The sequence below is a fragment of the Sturnira hondurensis genome, unplaced genomic scaffold, assembly GCF_014824575.4.
Source record: "Sturnira hondurensis isolate 20B ecotype Veracruz unplaced genomic scaffold, ASM1482457v3 Scaffold0009906, whole genome shotgun sequence".
Classification (NCBI taxonomy): Eukaryota; Metazoa; Chordata; class Mammalia; order Chiroptera; family Phyllostomidae; genus Sturnira; species Sturnira hondurensis.
Genome location: NW_028082537.1, coordinates 1,088,387 through 1,110,927, shown reverse-complemented (window position 1 = coordinate 1,110,927; position 22,541 = coordinate 1,088,387).

Sequence of the window (22,541 nt, the reverse complement as noted above, 5' to 3'; positions counted from 1 at the left end):
TGAGCTGGAAATTTGAATTAATACAGGCTGATACTGCTATTTCTTTAGGCTGATCTTTTTTAAAAAAATTTCTCAGTCTTTAGAAATTGTCATTTTGGGGGAAAAATATTTTCTATCCAAGACTTGGATAAATCATTCAGGCTATGCTGAATTTGCCCTTGGAAAACCTATTCAAACTGATTTCTTTTTCTCACTTGGAATGCACATCTTCTCAGTTATTAAATGATTTTTTTTTGTCTGAAGGAGCAGGTGAATAAATAAATACATTCATTAGAATAACAAATGTTTGCTTTCAGTTGGTATTTGTAACCAGGCAGTTCAGGTTTGTACCTGAATGTTCACTAGGAAAAAAAATACTGCTTCCTCCTCAAAAGGCAGTAGTAAATTCCATCCCTCAAGAAACTAGAAACCTCATAGTGTGATCCTTGACCAGGAGTGTTCTCCTTATGAGCTGATACAGATTTAAAAAATATGAGCTTTTGAAGGGATTCTTTTGGGCAAATGAAGCAGATTTCATAAGTTTTTATTTTTATATTCAATTTATTATAGCTAATTACCACTAATCTACCATAATTAAAAATCATTATGTTTAATAGCAAATCCATTATATTACCAGCATTTACTGATGGTACTACATCAGTGTTCTAAGATGTTGACTTCCATACTACTAATATTGGTAACATTATGAACCAAGACCTGAGCAGGCAAAACAGGGGAAGGATGCCTTATGTCACTTGTGTACGCATGGTTGTGATTTCAACTGGCTGCTAGTCATGCTTTTAAATAACGAAATCTTGTTAGTCTGAGTGGTGTTTGGTGCTGGTGATAGTGTTCGTGGTGTGTATTTTTATAAAGATTTTTTTTGCCTATTATTTTTTAGTAAGTAGTCTTTAATCCACATATGTATGTGCTATTATTTCAGTGCTATCCATCCACATGCTTATTGTAGAAGACAATGATGATATAATCTCCTTAACATTTCTTTGTTCAGTGATACATCATTGATAACATGCTATCAGTGAATTTGTGTTCTTTAAATAAGTTATTAAAAACCAGGAAGTTATACAATTTCTGGGATACCTTTAAAGTATATATAGCATTGTTTTGAATATAAAATCTTGTGTTGCCTTTCAATTCTTTGTCACAGAGGTTTTTTCCTGCTGGTAACTGGGAGTGGGAGAGGTGAGATGGGCTTTAAAATCTCCTGCTTTGCCTCAAAAAATGCAGTTAAGGAGCAATGACTGCTTCAAATCAAGACTTTTGGGAATTGGCCATCTGAATATACATTTATCATGAATGATTTTCCTATAAATCAGTAAATCTCAAGCCTGGCTGCGCATTAGCATCTCCTGGGAAGTATGTTTCAAATATTGACGCAGAACTCAACTTGAACTGAAATATCTGAAGGTAGAGGCCAGGCATTGTGTTTCTTAAAAGCATCGCAGGTAATTATAGTGAAGGTTGAGAATTCATATACACGAACATTGGCTAACTCTTTAGGTTTATAAAGGAAGCACCAATTGCCATTATTATTATTTAGGAACAGAAATAGAGAAAAAACATTAAAAAGGGCATTATTTTTTAAGAAGGCATTGCTTTAGGATAAAGTATTGGCTAAAAGGGCAATAATTGTATGGCAGTAATAGTAAACATAGAAAACACCGAATCATTTATACATAAAATTCTCTAAGTGGCCACACTCAACTTATGATTCATATTATCAGATACTCTCATTAAGAGAGAATTAAGGGTGGGGATGACGGAGGGGAGAATGACAGATAAAGGGAACAGCAGAAAATAAAGCAGGCAGAGTATTGTATCAGGAGATAGGTGTGGCAGGGGAAAGTGACATTTCCCATGGCAGGTGGCCAGGGTCACAGAGAGCCCGCAGAAGGCAACAGGTATGGTTTGCAGCAAGGATTTAGGGACAGGAGAAGGGGCAAGAGAAGCCAAGGAAGAAACAGGAGTCAGTGCAAGTGTGGGAACAATGTTTTGGCCACACAGAGAGATGGAGCCTCAGATCCTCAGACTGAAGCTTAAGATCCTCAGATCCTCAAATCCTCAGACTGAAGTACAAGGGTTCTCTCCTATGGACTCACTCAAGAGCCCAGCTCCAGGTGAATGAGCACCAGAGAGGGACAGAGCCAACCATGCTTAAAACTGAGAAAGCTAACCTCAGAGATCCTTAAAAGCCCCGTGCCTGGGACATACTTAGGGGCAGAGCCTTATTTTTCAGGTTCTGATTGGACGTAATCCTCCCGGAGCCTAACCCCAACAAAGGGTGCTTCCTCTCAGGAGCTGTTGCTCCCACCACATTCTCCTGCATAGGCATTTACACGCCCAGCTTCCCACCATGATGCCCAACTCCTGAGATAAAGGAACGTGGCTCACTCACCTTTGCTACTCCTTCCCAAGAGAGAGAGGGTGGTAGGATTTGTTGAACTGAATAAAAATTTTTGCACTTGCTTTTAATCTCCTAACCCACAATATAGGAAAAGTCAAACTCACGTCAGTTTCTCAGCGGAGATTCTGGTTTCAGGATGTCCACTGACATGTAACACAGAGGAACACAGACCTAAGGCACCCTGGAAATGACAGGAAAGCTGTAGTGATGCTGATTGCCAACTGGTGTAACTTGATGAGCCAAGCTCCCTTCCAGCGGGGGAAGAAGTGTAGGGAGGGAATGTAGGTCAGTCAGCCAGTAGGGCAGTTGTTCTCAGACTGGGTTGGATGTTGGAATCCCAGGGTTTTTAAGAAAAACACAGATTCTGACACAGTTGGTAGATCTGGGCCAGGGCACAGCAGATCTGCTTTTAAAAAGCTCCCAGGTGGTTCTGGGCTCACAGAGCTGGGTTTGGGAGCTGGAACTGCTCCAGTTGCTTTCAGTCAGTCTCTCACCTCAGCACAGGCTGGCTCCTTGGGGACTCACTGGCAGTTCCAGGCTGGGGTGACGGCATGGTTCCCTGGGGCCTCTGAGCGTCACTCTCTTGTTCCCTACTTCTCATGAGGGCTGGCTCTGGGTTCACCTTACTAGGGTACGGCCAGGGGAGCTGGGTTCTGGGGCAGCCAGGAGAATCCGTCCTTGGCAGATGTGTGAAACTCTAATCTCAACTGGTTCTGCTCCAGCTGGCTGTTTCTTGGCCTCAACTCAAAAATTCAGGCACTCTGTGGAGGAGACTTCTTTCTTCTCTGCATCTGGGGATGAATGTCCACTGACCAGCAAGGGAGGGGCTGGTGCAAAATGAGAAGGGGCAGGTGGGGGGTGGACAGAGAGAGAGATTGATTGATTAACACTTTTGTACCCATTAACATTTTAGCACAGACTAATTCATCAGAAAATGTATTTATTTCTGATGGTGCAGAAATGAGACCGTGTGGAAAGATTTTCAAGGATTGTGACAAGGCTCATGTTGAGCTTTTTTTGTCTGGAATGAGGGGTGGGAAGTTTGGTCTCCAAGGCTGATTCCTGCTCTGGCGTTTGCTCCGTTTGTTCCGTCAGTGACTGTGAATGTTTATTCTCTATTCTGCGTCAGGCACTGCTCTAGGCACTGGGGGTGCACACAGTGAACGAGGCAGAGAAGGCCAAGCTCTGGTGAGGGTCACAGCCTGGCACCTGCCATCGCAGCACTTCAAAAAGGAGGTCTTGAGGGTGGCTGCTTCAGAGACAGACCACTGGACACGGGCTGAAACTCAGAGACAAGGGTCTCTTCCTTCCTGTCATCCCAGGGCCTGCTGTGAGTGGGAGCAGGTGCCAGAGGCAGACAGACGCTGTTGCTTCCACAGGATGAATGTGACTCCTGGAGCGGCCCTGCTGGCCATGGAGATGCGGGGAGAGGGGGGCTGCCCCTGGATGCTTTTCTGAGTCAAAGACACTGGCTCTGGGGACATAGGATCAGCCTCAGTGTTGGTCTTAATGAGGAAGTCAGAAAGCTGGAGAGCTACCCAAAAGTCTTACGGAATTACAATTAAAACTAAGAAAAATACCTAGGAACTAGGTGCTGGGTTTGAGTTTAATAGGTGGGTGATGTTATACCAAAGCTTTTGGCTTTGGATTCATAAAGTGTTGGATTCAATAGTAAGAATCTGTCTTTGTCTTTTATTGTTGCAGGAAACTGAAACAGGCTAATACTGAAGGTATAAAGGAAGTGTATGAAAGGATGCAGCAAACTCAGAAGGAATGGAAAAGAACAGCCAATTAGTGCATTTGTATTGAAGCTAATTTTCATATGAAAAAGTGAGAGATTCTTACTTTAGAAATTGACAGTTACTAAGGGCCTATGTTTGGTTATTTGCAGTGTCTCCCTCCTGCTCCCACGGAAAACAAATCAGTTTCTCTTCCTTCTTCTCATTCCTTGCATACCTTTTCTTTTATCTCTCCCCTGACTCAATTTTGCAAGTACCAGAGTCCAAAATCTGTTATGCTACAGGACACACCGTAAGGACAAAAGCATCAGCTATTCGTAAAACAAAGGCGTATACTCATGCGGTTGGTGAAACCGTGGACATTGGTCCTCTCCCCACCCTCTGCCTGCTGGCAGGATTGCACCTGACCTGTCCAGGGAAACGGGCTCCTTGGCTTTCTGAAGAACTCCAGAGGAGGAGCCCTGGTGACCCTGGTAACTTATCCCAAGCCCAATATCCTCATTGGTGGGGGTTATTTTCTACTTTATATCACTCATGTGGAAACTGAAGCTCATTTCCTTTTTTCCGTCCTCGTTGGAGACAGTGCACAGCTGTTCTCCATCCTCTGAGAACATCCCTTTAAACCTTGCAGGCTGTTGTTAAACAGCCTCTAGGCTTTCTATTCCTCAGACTAAGAATCATAGCATCTTTTCCCCATTCCTCATGGGTCCTATTTCCCAACCCCTTTCACATCTTTGTTCTTTGAATGCTCTTAGATTTTTCTAAGTTATCCCTCTTTGGAAGTTATTTGAAGGAAAACAACAGAAGGGTCTTTAAGATGTATTCAGCCCCGGTGGCCCTCTTGCCTTACTAGAAACCTTGCTACTCCCACTGGGACGGTGGCTTCTGGGCCTTGACTCCCAGGACCAAGTTATGCCTGAGGGATGAACAGCCTGTCAAGAGACCAGTGAGACCACAGGCCAAGTGCATGAGGCCCCAGCTCAGCACAGGGCACACCTAGACTGAAAATAGTGCCTGCCATTTGTAAGGCTCTCAAAGACTTAGTAAAGGAACACTTGTCGTTACAATGCCTCCTCTGGACTTCTCATGGACAGAATGGGCAACCTAAACCCTAATCGCTTACGGTAATATATCCCCTTTTTAAAAAAGGAAATAAAAAGTTAAGTTTAGAAAAGCCTAATGGTTTTCTTGAAAACAATGATGTTTCTGGTGCATTGCCTTGTTGAATTGGTGTGTGTGTCGGGGTGGGGGGGGTAGACGAGGAAGTGACTGAGTGGAGTTAGGGCTTGGGTGCCCCAGGTTGTGAGATTGAGGTCCTAGGTGGATGACTAAAGATAGGTAAGGGTGAAGGCCCATGGGGTAGTTAGGGAGACAGACGTTCAAACAGAAACAAACAAAAAAATCTATTCATCCATCTGCAGGACAAACTGCTGATAGAGCTTGTAGGGAAAGGCTTGGGAAGGGGCAGGCCTGTAAATGGGGACTGAGCAGCTCAAGGAACTTAAAAGTGGAGAGTGAGAGGGAGGTAGAGAGAGAGAGAAAGAGAGAAAGATAGAGATATTAAGTCTAACTCTCAGTCTGAGATTCTGGGATTTGATCAGTGAGGACAGTAGTAAACTCCTTAGAATACAGATGGCCTGAAGGAGGGACTGGAGGAATCATGCAAAAAGAGCTTCACTTTGTCATAGACCAAAGAGTTTTTTATTAAAAAAGGAATAAAAATTCCTTTTTTCAGAGGCTGAGGAATCTGCAAAAGTGATCTAGGAAGTAAAACTGCAGATAACTCAGACTAAGACCTTTAGTCAAGTTAATTCAGGTAATTATGTCGTTGGTGGGAATTAGGTCCTTCCATGGAATCATGATAAAAGCATTCAAGGACCCTCTCATGGGAGATGGTGATAGGGCATGGTTTATTTCTGTAGAGATAGAAGCTGCCCCCTGGGTTTCCAATGTCCCACTGTGGAAAAGTCTTATCGTGCCCTCAGCAAGGCCAAGACAACAGCCAGTGTCCAGAGTTTCTGGTCCATGCCAAAGTATGGGTCCAGTCCAGCATTCAGCTAGCTTAATATGTATTTCTAGCTGGAGTCTGTTTCAGGCTCCCAGAGGGAGCCTGCGCGTGGAGTTGCAGGGCCATGGGGAGAGGATGTGTGAATGAATGCACAGGGCGAGTGCAGGTCACTGGGGCTAGAGAGAGAGAGCTTCTTTGTTTCCCTGGGGTTATAGTAGCTTGGGTGTGGGGTGGGTCAGGTGCTTTCTCAAAATGACCAATCAACTCCCCAAACTTCCACGTGCTTTGGATGGGTCCATCCCCCAACCAATCCCTTCTTTCCCCAGGCTAGGCTGATAGACATCTCTCATCCTGCACCTTCCCCTGTGCCATTCTGACTTCTGTTGCACATATGTCTGCCTTCCCCTGCTCCCACCTGGTTACCGGGTACCAGAGGGAGGAAGGGAGGAGTGTTAATCCCCTTGGGTGAGAAATGCTGTAATCCCTTGGAGTGTGAAGCTGTAGCTTTCTAGCTAGCAGCAGTTTTATGCTTCTCACTTTGTTAAACTCAGTGTCTAATTCCTTTTGCTCCTTTTTTCTAGCTAAATACATATGGTAACGATTAGGTGCCATTTAATTGTGACTTACCTAATGAGTGTAAGAGCTATATCTATGAAGCAGTATAATCTTTAAGAAAGTACACTTGAACAGTCAAATAATAGTTGTCACCTTGAAAGTGATCACCTGAGGTCATTTGTTCAAACAATGCCAAGTTTTCCACAACCCCTCTTTTAGTTTCATTTTCTAGGATTACAATATAATGCTTCATAGGTCTTATTGGTGGGGAATCTTCACCTTCTGAGGCTGTATTTGATGTTGAGGAACAGTTAAAACCAGGACTGGGGAATAGGTGAGTGATCAGGTTGGGGAGTGTTAAAGAAAACCAGAGCCAGACAGAAGTTAAGTGGTGAAAATAAATTTTATTCAGGAACTATTATTGCAATAGGGGAAGAGAGATCTCAGTGTAGAACTGGGCTCAATTCCAAATGCAAATGGGAATTTATAGCCCAGGAGCAGGGTGGGGGGCAGGGGGTAGAAAAAGACCAAGAAAAGTATCAGGGATAGGAAAGATTCTGGCTAAAATGATTTACCAGGATCTTGCAGAAAGCAGGCTAGCGTGATCAGGTACCAAAGGTCGGGGATGAGGAATCTGATTAGATTATCAAGGGTGATCAGATATTGAGTGTGGGGATTCTTGCTTAACTGACTTAGCAGAAATTTTGCTAAAATTAGGTGATGCAGAGATGGATGTGTAAGTGCAAAGGGTGAGACTTAGCTGAGAAGGAGGTTCAGAGGAGCTCGACTGAAGTTTGTTCACAGAGGGTGTTTTGACAGTTTTTTTAAAAAATCAAAAGTACTTTGCAGAGGCACAGTTTGAGTCAAAGCCTTGAGCTAGAATTCTCTCTTTTTGCAATGCTGAGATCTATCAAATAAATAATTTGACCTAAAAAATGAATTCTGCCTGAAGAACACTATTCAAGTAAGTCCAGTTTGTCATTAGTTGTGACTTTCATGCATCAGCTCTCTGGACGCCCCTGGGCTGGGAGAGCACTGTGGGCTGGTGCACTGTCCGGGGTGTGCTGGGAACACACGGCATACTGCCTCTACTCCTCAAGAATGTACCATTTGTTCAGCTTTCCTTAAAGGATAAGGACGAAGGATGCATACATCTTTTCTGTCTTTAACACATTTCTGTCAGAAATGTGTGGTGTGATTGTTATGCTCAAGTTTTCTTTGAGGAAGAATCTATTTCTTTATCCAAATTTAACTCTTCAAACTTCCTTCTCCCAGTCAATCACCTGTGTGAATTAGTCAGATTGCTGATTGCTTAAACATTTTTATCGATCCTTTTGACTGCTGCTTATTCATTAATAACACCTTTTGTTTTTGTTTAAAATGATTGTTCTGAACAAACTCCATCTTCCTTTCAAATGCATCGTTTGCAGATTAATTTCATTGGGGATATAGCATCCTTTACACTCATATATAGTTTATGCAGAAATATAATGTATTTTTTGATCACAACTTCTTTAATACTGTTAAAAAACAAAATTCAACAGTGTAAATTTTAGTTCACAAGTTGGTGCTCAATCCATTGAGTCACAGCAGCCAGGGCAACAGTGTAAAATTTAAGGGTCTTAGTAACTTTAGTCAGTGCTTCATGAATTAGGCAGTATCTAATCTAGCAGATAGAATGAGCTCTGAGGAGCTGTACCAAATGAGAGACTTACAGGCAGAGGGAGCAAGGACAAGGAAGTTACAGTGGGCAAAAAAAGCTGTCTGCTTGTTGCAAGGTCACTTTCCTTTATGGGATAACGGGGATCTGTTAGTCAGATAGGGCCGATTAGGTGATTCCTGATGGACTGATTTAAGATCCCAATTCTGGAAGAGCCAAAAATGTAATTAAGTCTTGGTTTGGTGACATGGCAGTTAACATAAGCAACTCCATTTGGGGCCTGGTGTCTTGTTTTTAACAATACTGATTCACCAACTTTGAGAATGTGGACAACGGAGCTGGCTTTCTTTGCATTATGACTAAAAGCTAGAAACAGATGATTATCTCATATAAACTTTACAAAAACCTATGGAGTAGATATTATTTCTGCTTGGCAGAAAAGAAAACAGAGTTTGAGACATTAATTGCTTGCCCAAAGTCATCCAGCCACTTAGTGGTTGGGCCAAGAATCTAACTCAGGGCTCTCAGGTTCTAAATTCTGGTGAAGACAATCCGGATGTTTTATACACCAAGAATCCAGTTGTCAGCACACTATATTGTTATAAAAATGATTTGTCTCATTGTGTAAGGAAGCTGTCTCCTATCTTCCACAGACAGAGTGTCCCCTAAAGTGAAATCTACTTGCAATTCTAACAGCATGCATTCAGTCATCTGTTAGGCATCTTTCTTTCAGTCATCACAACTTTTCTTAACAAGACTGAGTTTTCACGCTCTTAATAATTTATGGTTAACAATTTTTGGAACCTCCCCTAATGCATTCACAATTGCATGAAATAAAAAAAAACAACCAAACATCATGGACCACAGTAAGATGGGATATTCTTATAAAGGTCAGGTAAATACAGAGGAAAATGGTGTGGTTCCTTTTTGCACAAGAGCTCATGCCACTGTTGGGACGCTGATTTGATATGGACACTGCCTCAGCGCCTAATAGCACAGTGCTGCTGACTTACCTAAATGTGTGTGTGTGTGTATGTGTGGCTTTTGGCTTTTTCTCCTGTTATTGCCCTGACAACACTTGAAGGATGAATGTAAACCAGCCAGGAACAGAGTGTTTTTATGAAGGAAAACGCATGTGGGAAGGCTTTGAGGAAGAGAAAAAGGCTAAATGTGGTGAAATTATAGTTAGTTTGGGTTGAATGGCCCAAGATGGTGCTTAACAGGCAGCCAGACACCAGAGCTGGGTTAGGTACTTTACATGAATCAACTCACTCCATTCTTACAATAATCCTGTAAAACAGGTACCATTGTTATCCCCTTTTTACTAATGTGGAAGCCTAAAATATTAAGTAACTTTCCCAAGGTAGTTCACTTACTAAATATGGGTTGAATGAAATAAAAAGTACTTTTTCATGTTGGTTTGAATGTGGGGGACTTTTTAATCCTCAGCATGCAATGGGGTTGATTTCTGCATTCAGGCTTTAAATGCCTAAAGTAACTTTAAATACCTTAGAGCATAAAAATATTTCTGGTGAAGTGTTTAATGCACCCCTCCTTTCTCCCCCAACAGTGATTCTTTGGCACTTTAATGAATTTTTGCTTGAGTGCTGTCCCACTTCTCTGTAACCTGATATGAAATTAACTCTTTTTTTTAAATCCTCACCTGAGGGCATGTTTATTGACTTTAGAGAGAGGAGAAGGGAGGGAGGGAGAGAAACATCAATGTGAGAGGGAAACATCTATTCATGATTCACATATTCCCTGACTGGGGATCCAATCCACAGGCAAGGCATGTGCCCTGACTGGTGATTGAACCTGCAGTACTTTGGCTTACAGGATGACACTCCAACCAACTGAGCCACGCTGATCAGGGCTGAAACGAACTCTTAGAGTCTGGAAATAGCAATGCCCTAATTTTCTAAGCTACAATGTCTCAATTTCTACCTGGTTCTGTCTTTAGCAGTGTATCATGACTCCATAATTACTCTGGGTCAGTTACTTAAACACTCAGAGTGTTAAAGAGCCATCAAGTCTGATATGATTATGCCTCAGGAGAAGCAAGACATTGGAGGGTAACGCACTCCATAAACTGTCAAAACCTGTTGGAGCACTTCACACATTCCGAGTCTGAGAACCTCACTATAACACACAGAAAGAGCCTGGTACAACCTGCTTTTGGGGGCATGAGTCATGAAACCAGACACCTGTTGTGTGTGTGTGTGTGTGTGTGTGTGTGTGTGTGTGTGTATTTCACTATTCTAGGTGAATATCATTAAAGTGCAAAATATTCCTTTGAAAATCACACTCTGACATCTCTCTCTTCCTCATTATTCACGCTCAATCCATCATTAACTCCCATTGGCTTTACATCCCATTTCTGGAATTCCCTTATTTCTCTTCCTCTCTTGGCTCTCACTATCTCTCATCTGAATTGCTTCAGTGTCATCTGAACTCCATTACCTTTCCTTGCTCCAATTCCTTTCTTCATAATCCTTGCCTTTCAGTGCCCCCTTCTCTCTCCAGCCTCATCTTGCTCTTGTCCCATGCTTTCTGTGCCCTGTGTTCTCCACACTGGCCTCCCCGGGCCCTTTGCCATCCATGCTGTGCCCATCACAGCACCTTTCCAGAGTGGACCCTCTCCTTGCAGTATTGTTCCATTCTCTCCTCTCCTGAAGGTCCCCAATCCTAGTATGTCAGCTCGGAGGTCACTTCCTTCAGGAAGCTCTCCTTGACTAAATCATCAGTCTATATGTTTAGACATTGCAACTTTCTATTTACTTTGTGTGATTACAGATTATGCTTCTTGTCCATTAAATTTAAAGGGACTGTGCCTTTTGTTTCTTCTTGACAGTATCCTCAGTACTTAGCCAGAGGCTGGCACACAGTGCAGGTTTAATAAATATTTAGATGAAGTGTGCAAAGTCTTAAAAGTAGCTATGTAATTTGTACAATTTTGTTAGAATGAAACTTGGCTCATTCTAAGTGCACTTGAAGCACTCCTCCGTTGTAGCAGCGTGTTGTAGTTTGCACCAGCGGCTAAAAGCCCCGGTGAAACTGACTTCCTCACCTGCCTTCCTCACCTGCCTCCTTCATTCATCCAGGCTTGGTAAAGAAATGTACATGAAGAACTTCATAAACTGGAACGTTCTTTAGAAATGCCAGATATTATTGTGGGCCAGATTTAAGAGCTGAACACTCCAGCTGACTTTTTGAACTCATGGATGATACTGAAAATCAGTGTCTTAAGGGAGTAGAAAAACGTGGTGAGATCTTTGGACCAATGTTTCTTTCTCTGAGACCCAGAGATAGAACAAGAACCAATATCAGGGATAATGCAAACAGCCTTGATCTCCCCATGATAACTAACTGTTGTGTGTTGAAATGCAGTTTGCTTTCAAGTCTGTGTTCTTCCAGGAGCAGTCCCTGCTCCATCTGGGGGCAGGATGTAGAGGGGCCCAGCTCCAGCAGCTGGTCCATGGGGCTCAGTACCCTGCTTACTAGACTGTGACTCCTGGGGCTGGGCCACCTGGGCAACAGATACCAGTGAAAGTTGCTTTTGCAAAGAGCGAGCAGCTGCACCCACTTTGGAGAAGTGATAGATCAGTCCTCGTATGGCATGGAGGCCTAACAGGAAGGAGCAAGAGAAGGAGGAAAAGGAAGACAAGATGGATACACCAGATGCCTTCGCCTCAGGAAAGGATTTGATTCTCAGGTTGTAGTATTTCATAATGGTGACATTTTAATGGCAAGGGAAGGAGCAGAGGGCATAGGTGTGTGACTGGACTATTTTCTGCAAGGCTGCATGAATACAAAGCCTTTACCCAGAATGATGTTAGCGAATTAATTAAAGTAATAAGAAATAGGCTTTTATAGCAAAGAGCTGGAGATGGGGTGTGGGTGGAGAAAGATCCTATTTCTTGGTTCCCACGATGCTCTGGGAATCGATGCTCTGGGAATCATTCGTTGGTTAGGGAAGCCCTTTTCCCAGGACACTTTGCTTTTCTGGTATTTGTGTTGCTCTCTGGATTCTTTGGAGCATAGGGAGACCTGCCCACTGAACTTTAAATCTAGGCAAGTCAGATATAATTAAACCATCAAAGTGCCCAGCAGATTAATTAATAGTGGAGGAGCTATGACTAAGTGAGTGTGCAGCTTTACTTGACAAAGTTACAGATACAACAAAGGTAACTTAGACCCAGTTGGAACTTCTGTGATTGACGGGAGCCAGGCTCACTGAATCACCTGCTCTGATCCCCTTCCAAGTTAGTGGCTGACCTTCTAGGTATCTCAATCAAGTACGTGACTTCTTGGAATTTCAGCCCACCTTGTTTCCCAGATGAAACAACGCAATAGAAACTGGAAAAGCCAGTGTTCGTACTGCCTGTCACCTACTAGACCCAATAAGCAAAGACAGAGATGGAATCTTTATGGGTGCTTTATTCAGATGGCTGGCAATCTGAGAAACTGTGTGTTTGTACCCTGACAGACCATCTTAAATTCCATTTTAAAATGGCCCTTTTTGTTAAGGAGAACAAAGTGTTGTAAGGGGTTTGGAATTCAGGGAAAAGTTAATTGGATTAAAAAACTGCAGCCTTCTCCATCTGGGTGGTGATCTTTTTTTTTTTTTTTTAATTTTTATTTAACTCTTGTTCAAGTTCAGTTTTCTTTCTTGTATTCCCAGCCCTGCCACCCCCCCACCCCGTGCTCCCCACCTCCCTCCCATCTCTGCCCCCAGCTTAGTTATTGTCCATGTGTACTTTATACTTTTTCATGTGAGTCCTTCCTCTTTTCCCCTGTGATTCTCTCCCCTCTCCCCTCTGGACCCTGTCAGCACCTTCTGTATTACAGTGTCTTTGGTTACATTTTGCTTGCTTGTTTGTTTTGTTGTTTAGAATCCTGTTAAAGGTGAGATCATATGGTATTTATCTTTCACCGCATGGCTTATTTCGCTCAGCATAATGCTTTCCGGTTTCATCCATGATGTTGCAAAGGGTAGGAGCTCCTTCTTCCTTTCTGCAGCGTAGAATTCCATTGTGTAAATGTACCATAGTTTTTTGATCCAGTCATTGACCGATGGGCATCTAGGTTGCTTCCAACTCTTGGCTATCGTAAATTGTGCTGCTATGAACATTGGGGTGCATAGGTTCTTTTGGATTGGTGTTTCAGGGTTCTTAGGATATACTCCTAAGAGTGGAATTGCTGGGTCAAAAGGCACGTTCATTTTTAGTTTTCTTAGAAAATTCCATACTGTTTTCCATAGTGGTTGTACCAGTCTGCAATCCCACCAACAGTGAACTAGAGTCCCCTTTTCCCCACAACCTCTCCAGCACTTGTTGTTTGTTTCTTTGTTTATGATAGCCATTCTGACTGGTGTTAAGTGGTATCTCATTGTGGTTTTAATTTGCATCTCTCTGATAGCTAGCGATATCGAGCATCTTTTCATGTGTCTCTGGATCCTCTGTATGTCCTCCTTGGAGAAATGTCTGTTCAAGTCCTTTGCCCATTTTTTAATCGGGTTGCTTGTCTTCTTTGAGTGGAGTCGAGTGAGTTCTTTGTATATTTTGGAGATTAAACCTTTGTCTGAGGTATCATTGGCAAATATGTTTTCCCAAACAGTTGCTTCTCTTTTTATCTTGATACTGTTTTCCTTAGCCATGCAGAAGCTTTTAATTTTGATGAGATCCCATTTGTTTATTCTTTCCTTTATGTCCCTTGCTCTAGGGGACGTATCAGTAAAAATATTGCTGCGTGGAATATCTGAGATTTTCTTGCCAATGCTCTCCTCTAGGGCTTTAATGGTTTCACGGCTTATATTTAAGTCTTTTATCCACCTTGAATTTATTTTGGTGTATGGTGTAAGTTGGTGCTCAAGTTTCATTTTTTTGCATGTAGCTGTCCAGTTCTCCCAACACCATTTGTTGAAAAGGCTGTCTTTACTCCATTTTATGTTATTGCCCCCTTTGTCGAATATTAATTGACTGTAGAGAGTTGGGTTTATTTCTGGGCTCTCTGTTCTATTCCATTGGTCTATGTGCCTGTTTTTGTGCCAGTACCAGGCTGTTTTGATTACAGTGGCCTTGTAATACAGTTTGATATCAGGTATTGTGATCCCTCCTACTTTGTTCTTCTTTCTCAAAATTGCAGCAGCTATTCGGGGTCTTTTCTGGTTCCATATAAATTTTTGAAGTGTTTGTTCTATGTCTGTGAAATACGCCATTGGTACTTTAATAGGTATTGCATTGAATCTGTAAATTGCTTTGGGTAGTATGGACATTTTGATGATGTTAATTCTTCCAATCCATGAACACGGTATATGTTTCCATTTATTTGTGTCTTCCTTGATTTCTTTCTTCAGTGTTGTGTAGTTTTCTGCATACAGGTCTTTTACCTCCTTGGTTAGGTTTATTCCCAGATATTTTATTTTTCTTTTTGCTATATCGAATGGGATTTTTTTCCTGATTTCTGCTTCTGCTGCTTCATTGTTGGTATACAAAAATGCCTTTGATTTCTGGATATTAACTTTGTATCCCGCTGTTATGCCAAATTCATTTATTAGTTCCAGCAGTTTTTTGGTAGAGGCTATAGGGTTTTCCATGTACACTATCATGTCATCTGCAAACAATGCCAGTTTTGTTTCCTCCTTTCCGATTTGGATGCCTTTTATTTCCTTTTCTTGTCTGATCGCTGCAGCTAGAACTTCTAATACTATATTGAATAGAAGTGGTGAAAGTGGGCAACCTTGTCTTGTACCTGATCTTAGTGGAAAAGCTTTTAGTTTTTGCCCATTGAGTATGATGTTGGCTGTAGGTCTTTCATATATGGCCTTTATTATATTGAGGAATGTTCCCTCTATTCCCACCTTGCTGAGTACCTTTATCATAAATGGGTGTTGTACCTTATCAAAAGCTTTTTCCGCATCTATTGATATGACCATGTGGTTTTTGTCTTTGCTTTTGTTTATTTGGTGTATTACATTTATTGATTTGCGTATATTGAACCATCCTTGCATCCCCGGGATGAATCCCACTTGGTCGTGGTGTATGATCTTTTTGATATATTGTTGGATGCGATTTGCCAATATTTTGTTGAGGATTTTAGCATCTATGTTCATCAGTGATATTGGTCTGTAATTTTCTTTCTTTGTTGTGTCTCTATCTGGCTTTGGGATTAGGGTGATGCTGGCTTCATAGAAAGAGTTGGGGAGTTTTCCCTCCTTTTGGATTTTTTGGAATAGTCTGTGAAGAATAGGGGTTAGCTCTTCCTTAAAAGCTTTGTAGAATTCTCCTGTGAAACCATCTGGCCCAGGGCTTTTGTGTGATGGGAGTTTTTTGATTACTTCTTCAATTTCATTTGCTGTTATTGGCCTGTTCAGGTTTTCTGCTTCTTTTTCATTGAGTTTTGGAAGATTATATTTTTCTAGAAATTTGTCCATTTCACCCAGGTTTTCAAATTTCTTGGCATACAGTTCCGCATAGTAATTTCTTACAATCCTTTCTATTTCTGTGGTATCAGTTGTAATCTCTCCTCTTTCATTTCTGATTGTGTTTATTTGTGTCCTCTCTCTTCTTTTCTTAATGAGCCTACTTAAAGGTTTGTCTATTTTGTTTATCTTTTCAAAAAACCAACTCCTGGATTCATTGATCTTTAGAATTGTGCTTTTAGTCTCTATGTCATTTAATTCTGCTTTGATCTTGGTTATTTCCTTCCTTCTACTTGCTCTGGGCTGTCTTTGTTGTTGTTCCTCGAGTTCTTGCAGGCGTTGGGTTAGGTTGTTTGTTTGAAATGTTTCTATTTTCTTTAGGTAAGCCTGTATTGGTATGAACTTCCCTCTCAGGACTGCCTTCACTGTGTCCCATAAGTTTTGGGTTGTTGTGAGTTCATTTTCATTTGTTTCCAGAAACTTTTTTATTTCTTCCCTGATTTCTGTCTTGATCCATTCATTGTTTAATAGCATACATTCAGTCTCTATGATTTGGGGTGTTTTTGGTTTTTTCCTGTGGGGTAAGTTTCCAATTTCAGTCCCTTGTGAACAGAGAAAATGCTTGGTATGATTTCCATTTTCCTGAAGTTGTTGAGACTCGTTTTGTGTCCTATCATGTGGTCTATATTTGAAAATGTTCCATGTGCACTTGAAAAGAGTGTGTATTTAGCTTCTTTGGGATGAAGGGCTCTATATATATCAATTAGGTCCATTTCATCTAGAGTGTCATTTAATGCTGCAATATCTTTGTTGATATTTTGTTTGGAAGATCTGTCCATTTTTGACAGTGGGGTGTTAAAATCCCCTACTATAATTGTGTTGCTGTCAATATCTTTCTTGAGGTCCTCTAGGATTTTCTTTATATATTTGGGTGCTCCTGAGTTGGGTGCATATATATTTATGAGGTTGGTGTCTTCTTGGTGGATTCTTCCCTTGAGTAATATGAAGTGACTTTCTGGGTCTCTCTTTATGGCCCTGTTTTTGAAGTCTATTTTGTCTGATATGAGAACTGCTACCCCGGCTTTTTTTCCTTGTCCATTTGCTTGGAAAATTTGTTTCCATCCTTTCACTTTTAGTCTGTAGTAGTCTTTTGACCTGAGGTGGGTCTCTTGTAGGCAGCATATGTGTGGGTCATGCTTTCTTATCCATTCAGCTATTCTGTGTCTTTTAATTGGTGCATTTAATCCATTTACGTTTAAGGTTATTATTGAAAGGTACTTATTCATTGCTATTTATGTACCTGTGTTCCTCTCTATCTCTCTCTTTTCCTTCCTTTCCTTAAAGCAGCCCTTTTAGTAATTCTTGTAGAGCTGGTTTGGTGGAAGCGTATTGTTTTAGACTTCTTTTGTCTTGGAAGCTCTTTATTTGGCCTTCTATCTTGATTGAGAGCCTTGCTGGGTACAGTAGCCTTGGTTGTAGGCCTCTGTTTCTCACTACTTGGAATATTTCTTACCGTTCTCTTCTTGCTTGGAATGTTTCCATTGAGAAGTCAGTAGCCAGCCTTATTGGGACCCCTTTGTATGTTACTTCCTTTTTCTCCCTTGCTGCCTTTAGGATTTTCTCTTTGTCTTGGAGGTTTGCCATTTTAATGATGATGTGTCTTGCAGTAGGCCTCTTTGGGTTCCACCTGCTTGGGACTCTCTGTGATTCCTAGATCCATGTGACTTTCTCTCTCCTCAGCTTAGGAAAATTTTCCATTATTACTCTTTCAAGTAGGTTTTCTATCCCTTGTTCCTCTTCCTCTCCTTCTGGTATTCCTATTATTCAGATATTATTATGTTTTATGTTGTCTTGCATTTCTCTTAAATTCTCCTCATTTTTTCTGATTCTCTTTTCTGTTACTTGGTCTGTCTGGGAGATTCTTTCTTTCCTGTCTTCATTCTCACTTATGCGATCTTCCACCTTATGAATTCTATTCTTCATACCTTCTACTAGGTTCTTCAGTTCAGAAATTTTATTCTTCATTTCCTCTTGGCCTCTACTGATGGTTTCTATTTCCTTTTTCATGTTGGTATAGTTTGCAGAGAGTTCATTGTAGCTCCCCTGTAGTTTCTGGTAGCTCGTTGTAAGCTCTTTGAATTTCCTGATAACCAGGGCTTTGAATTCCACATCTGATAGTTGACTTGCCTCTTTTTCATCTAAAATTCTTTCTGAGGCTTCCTCCTTTTCTTTCATTTGGGGATTGTTTCTTTGTCTTCCCATTGTTTGTGATATTCTTCTTGTTGTCCTTAGCTTCTTAAATTGATCTATTCTGGTTCCCTGGGTTTATGGTGTGAACTTCTGTGGTAGGATACCTGTGAAAGTCACCGGTGCAGTCTCCTGCAGGTATCTTGGTGTTCTCCACTTCCACCTACTCCTTTCTTTATTGTGCGTGTGTGATCAGTTGGAAGGGGAGGCAAAATGGTTTATGATAGCAGAAGATTATTTTATGTTATTTACAGACAGAGTCGGCACAGAAGAAATAGACAATCTTTAGGCTATGTATAGAGTTAACCATGTTCTTTGACCCAGCTTGCCACTTTTAGGAAAGGATGGACATAATTTAAGTCTTTTGTTGGGAAGGGTGGGGCTTGTGAGTTGTATCTAGAAAGCAGTGTGGCTGTGGGTGGTCAGATTCGAGGTAAGGTGAGAGTACAGGTTATTAACTGGGTGTAGCATGTGAGTAAATAGAGTAATAGAATTCAGGCACCTGTAAGGTGGTCTGAGGTCCAAGAGATGTGTTATGAAGTATTACTGTTATATAGAACAGCTCTTATTTACAATAATATTAGAGCAACATTCACATGATAGACTCTATGTGATCTGTCTAAATGAGGGTTATAGAGCTTGGGTAGTATGGCATAGGAAAGCAAGTGAAGTATAGAAAATTAGCAATATACTGTGGAGGAAAGAGCAGTGGGAACCTCTCAGGTAGTACAATATACCCAGCCAGGACTAAAAAACCTGTACAGAAAGAGGAGGGATACAAAGATATTCTTAAAATAAAAAAAGAAGTGAGAATAATGCAACAAAATAATAATACACCTAAAAGAAAACTAAGCAACCCACAAACAAACAATCCAACACACACACACACACACTCACACACACACAAACACACGCAAAAAGTCAGGAGAAAAGAGGAATAAGTAGAAAATTTGGGAAGAACGGAAGGACTAAAACTGGACAAAAAGAAAAAGAAATGAGGGACAGAGTATTCAAAAATAGAGCAACAATACAGTTTAAAAGATATAAGATTACTTACAAAAGAAGTTGAGAGAGGAAAAAAAAGGGGGGGAGGGGAACCCCCCCACACACATTTAAACAAACAAACAAAAAAAAAGCACCCTTCCTTTGTCGTTTCAAACTGTCCAAACCGGTTTTTCTGGTTGTGGCCTCTCTGAGGGCAGGTATGCACGCGCATGTGAGCAGGCTGCCAATTGGGCTGTGGGCATGCACACCCCCGGGAGGCTGTCTGTGTCCTGCGGGATCCAGCACTGTCCTCCTCAGTCCCGTGGTGGGACCCAGGTGTTCCCACCCCTCCCCTGGATGGCTGCTGGCTGGTTGGGCCATGAGGCAAGCTGCTGTCGCAGAGCACCTCAGTTCACTTTACAATAGAGCCTTCTTCACAAAGCCTGCCTCTCAGCCCAGCCCAATCCCAAAAGACCGGCAACGACAGTGTCCTTCTTAAATCCCCCGGGCCGGCGGGCTGGTGGGCTGGCGGGTTGGCGATCACAGAGTCCGCAGTTGCCACCCTTTACGTTAACTTAAGCCCACAGGTCTCTGCCCAGTATTAACCTGCCTGCCTAGACGGGGAGGGGGCAGTCAGTTCTCTCCCACGGAGTCTGTTGCCTGCCCACCGGGTGCTGGGCCTCTGGAGTTCCCTCCGTCACAGGCGCCCAGGCCCTGGATTCAGACGGGGCTTCTGTTTCCCACTGATGGTGCCAGCCCCGATTGCGCGCCAATTCTCGGCCATACTCATGCTCCACCGGAGGTTGCCCACCTTGGGGCGCCCAGGCACAGCCCGCAGCCTAGGAGGCTCCAGGCACGCAGCCGCTTTTGTTCTCACTGGCCTTCTGGAGTCCTGTCTGTTTCCTCTGTCACACTCTCTGGTCTCTTATTTTCATGAATGTTGGGGAATTGTTGGTTGATTAAGCTGTTCTTTGGTAGATCCGCCCGGATTTTCTACCAGATGCATGGGAGCTGGGTTCCCTCCGTGCTGCTCTGTCACCATCTTAACTGGAGCCTGGGTGGTGATCTTTAGCTGTGTCCTGGGCAGTGGTCATCTCCCTGGAGTACAGTGGCTCAGATATCATCAGTCCTCCTGAGGCACAAAAGTGGAGCTGCTTATAGTCCCCTGGAGTTAGGGTGGGTGATACCTTCAGTTTCTGGAACAATAGCTTTTACATGCATCAATTACTAAACTTATTAGCTATTACTTAAACTAAAATTTTCCAACTTTCGACTCCCCCATCAGAGTCTTTGGAAAAGGGTTTCAGCATTTTTCTTATGAAAGTGTAAGCATTGGCCCTGGCCAGCGGGTAGCTCAGTTGGTTAGGGTGTCATCCCAATATGCCAAGGTTGCAGGTTCAATCCCTGGTCAGGGCACATGCAAGAAGCAACCATAAATAAATGGAACAACAAATTGATGCTTCTCTCTCTCTTTCACCTTCCCTCTCTCTCAAAAAAAATAAATGAACATTTAAAAAAAGAAAGTGTAAGCATTGTTGCAGGGATGGTTACTGGCGTGCAATGTGACGGTGATGACATGTTGACAATGCAGAACTGAAGGGCGTTCTGCCCATGGCTATTCACTGAGGGGAGAAAAGTCCATCACGGGCTGCACCATTTGCCCCTTGGCCTTGCTTCATTCATCTCTGGGCTCTCCCTTGGCCTCCCTTGGCCTCCCTCTCAGGCTGTAACCAGCCCGGGCCTGGTTCCCTTATCTTTGAAGAAGAAAAACACCCTGAGAGAGTTGAATTCAACAGCTTTGAGGTTAGAACCCACGTAGGCCCCTTGAGGAACAGTCTCCATCCATGAGATTAGCTGAGGGCGTGAGAGGTACTATGGGTAGCAAGGCCTCTTAAACTTTCCAAATTAAAAAATAAATGAGACATACTATTGGCAAGACATTTTTTGATGAATTAAGATATTATTATATATTTGTTGGTTTTTAGGTGGGAATTTATATACTTAAATTTATCATTTCACAATTCTGAGAGCAAACTGTTGAGGGCAAAGGGGAACTAGCCAGAACATAGCTGTAAGGAAGCAAAAGGTGTTTTACTAACTAAGGCAAAGAGGCTCCGGGACACGGCCGAAGAGCAGGGTGTGTTCCAGGATGTGGTTTAAGAGCAAAGGTTAGTCAGGCAGATAGCCATCTGGACAGTCACTAGGGAGGGAAATTTTGCCCCTGTGCACGAGCTCGACTGACCAATCAGGTAAAGGAGCACGAGCCAGTGCACGAGTTAACTCACCAATAATAAGTAACCCTATTGTGCCCCTGAGCCAACCGCTAACCCCCACAGCTGCTTCTGTATCCAGCTTGCTTGCGCGCCTCCTTAAAACCCTAAGCCTGTAAGCGTTTGGCGTGACTCTCATTTGCAGCCCTTGCGGGCACCGTGTCTCCGGACACTTTGGAGAGTTCGCCCCTGCACAGGTTAAACTTGGCCAATAAAGTAACATCTTTGGAGCCCCGAAAGTCTCCAACATTTGTTCTCGCGGTTGGTGAATGCAACACAAATCTGTTTTCCTATAGTATAGCCTAAATATGAATGGGCCCAAGTGGTGGAAACAGCAGGCCTCCGCAAAGAAGACAGGTCAGGGAAAAGAAGAAAAAAGCCACTTTCCCTGCAACCTCTTTTGTTTTTCACTGGCGCTTGCAAATTAAATTGACAAAAGACAGATTAGCAAGAGAAGAAAACAGAGTGAGCTACCTTCCTAGTCAGAGGAGTTCTCACACAAATGTGACTCAAGAAGTGAGTGGTTAGATTTGGGGGCCTAAATACCATCATAATAGGGAATGGGGAAAGACAAAGGGGCACTTCCTGGAGAACATGTGACTTTTTGAAAGATGAATGGGCCTTTAGGAGAGTAAATGGGAGGTATGATAGTTTTGGGGTAACGTCTGTGTGGGTGCTCCTGCTCCCTGGAAGAGGGTGTGGTTACTATCTGAAGAGCGTTGGAGGACCATTGAGTTCTTTTGGGAGGCTCTGCATTTAGGCAGAAAGGGGATTTCAGGAACTTAAAGGTCTTCAGCTCAAAATAATTCTTATGCCAAAGTAGCATATTTGGGGTGGCGTATCCTGTTCTGTTTCATTCAGGTCTGGAACCCTAAGACCAAAAACTCTCTATTTAAAATTCTCCAATAGATTTAGGTTTATTTAACTTTGATTTAGTCTTATTTAGTCTTTTCCATGGTTCCTTTTCTCTAAGCTCACCCCTACCCTGTGCCCCAAACATCCGTGCTTCCCATGTCCTCTGCGGCTGGGACCACTGTGCCACAGAGGCGCCCAGATCTCCTGGGAGGTGAGGCCTTCTCCCGCACCCTACCTGAGGATTCCATTCCTGCTTTCCCACTTTCTTCTTACACTTCTTCTATGCGGTGTATATTTACCTGCTTGTGTGCACTGAACTACAAGCTCCATGAAAAAGAGGGCTTTGTTTTGTTCACTTCTCTGGCCCCACTGGCACATAGTAGGCACTCAGTAAATTGT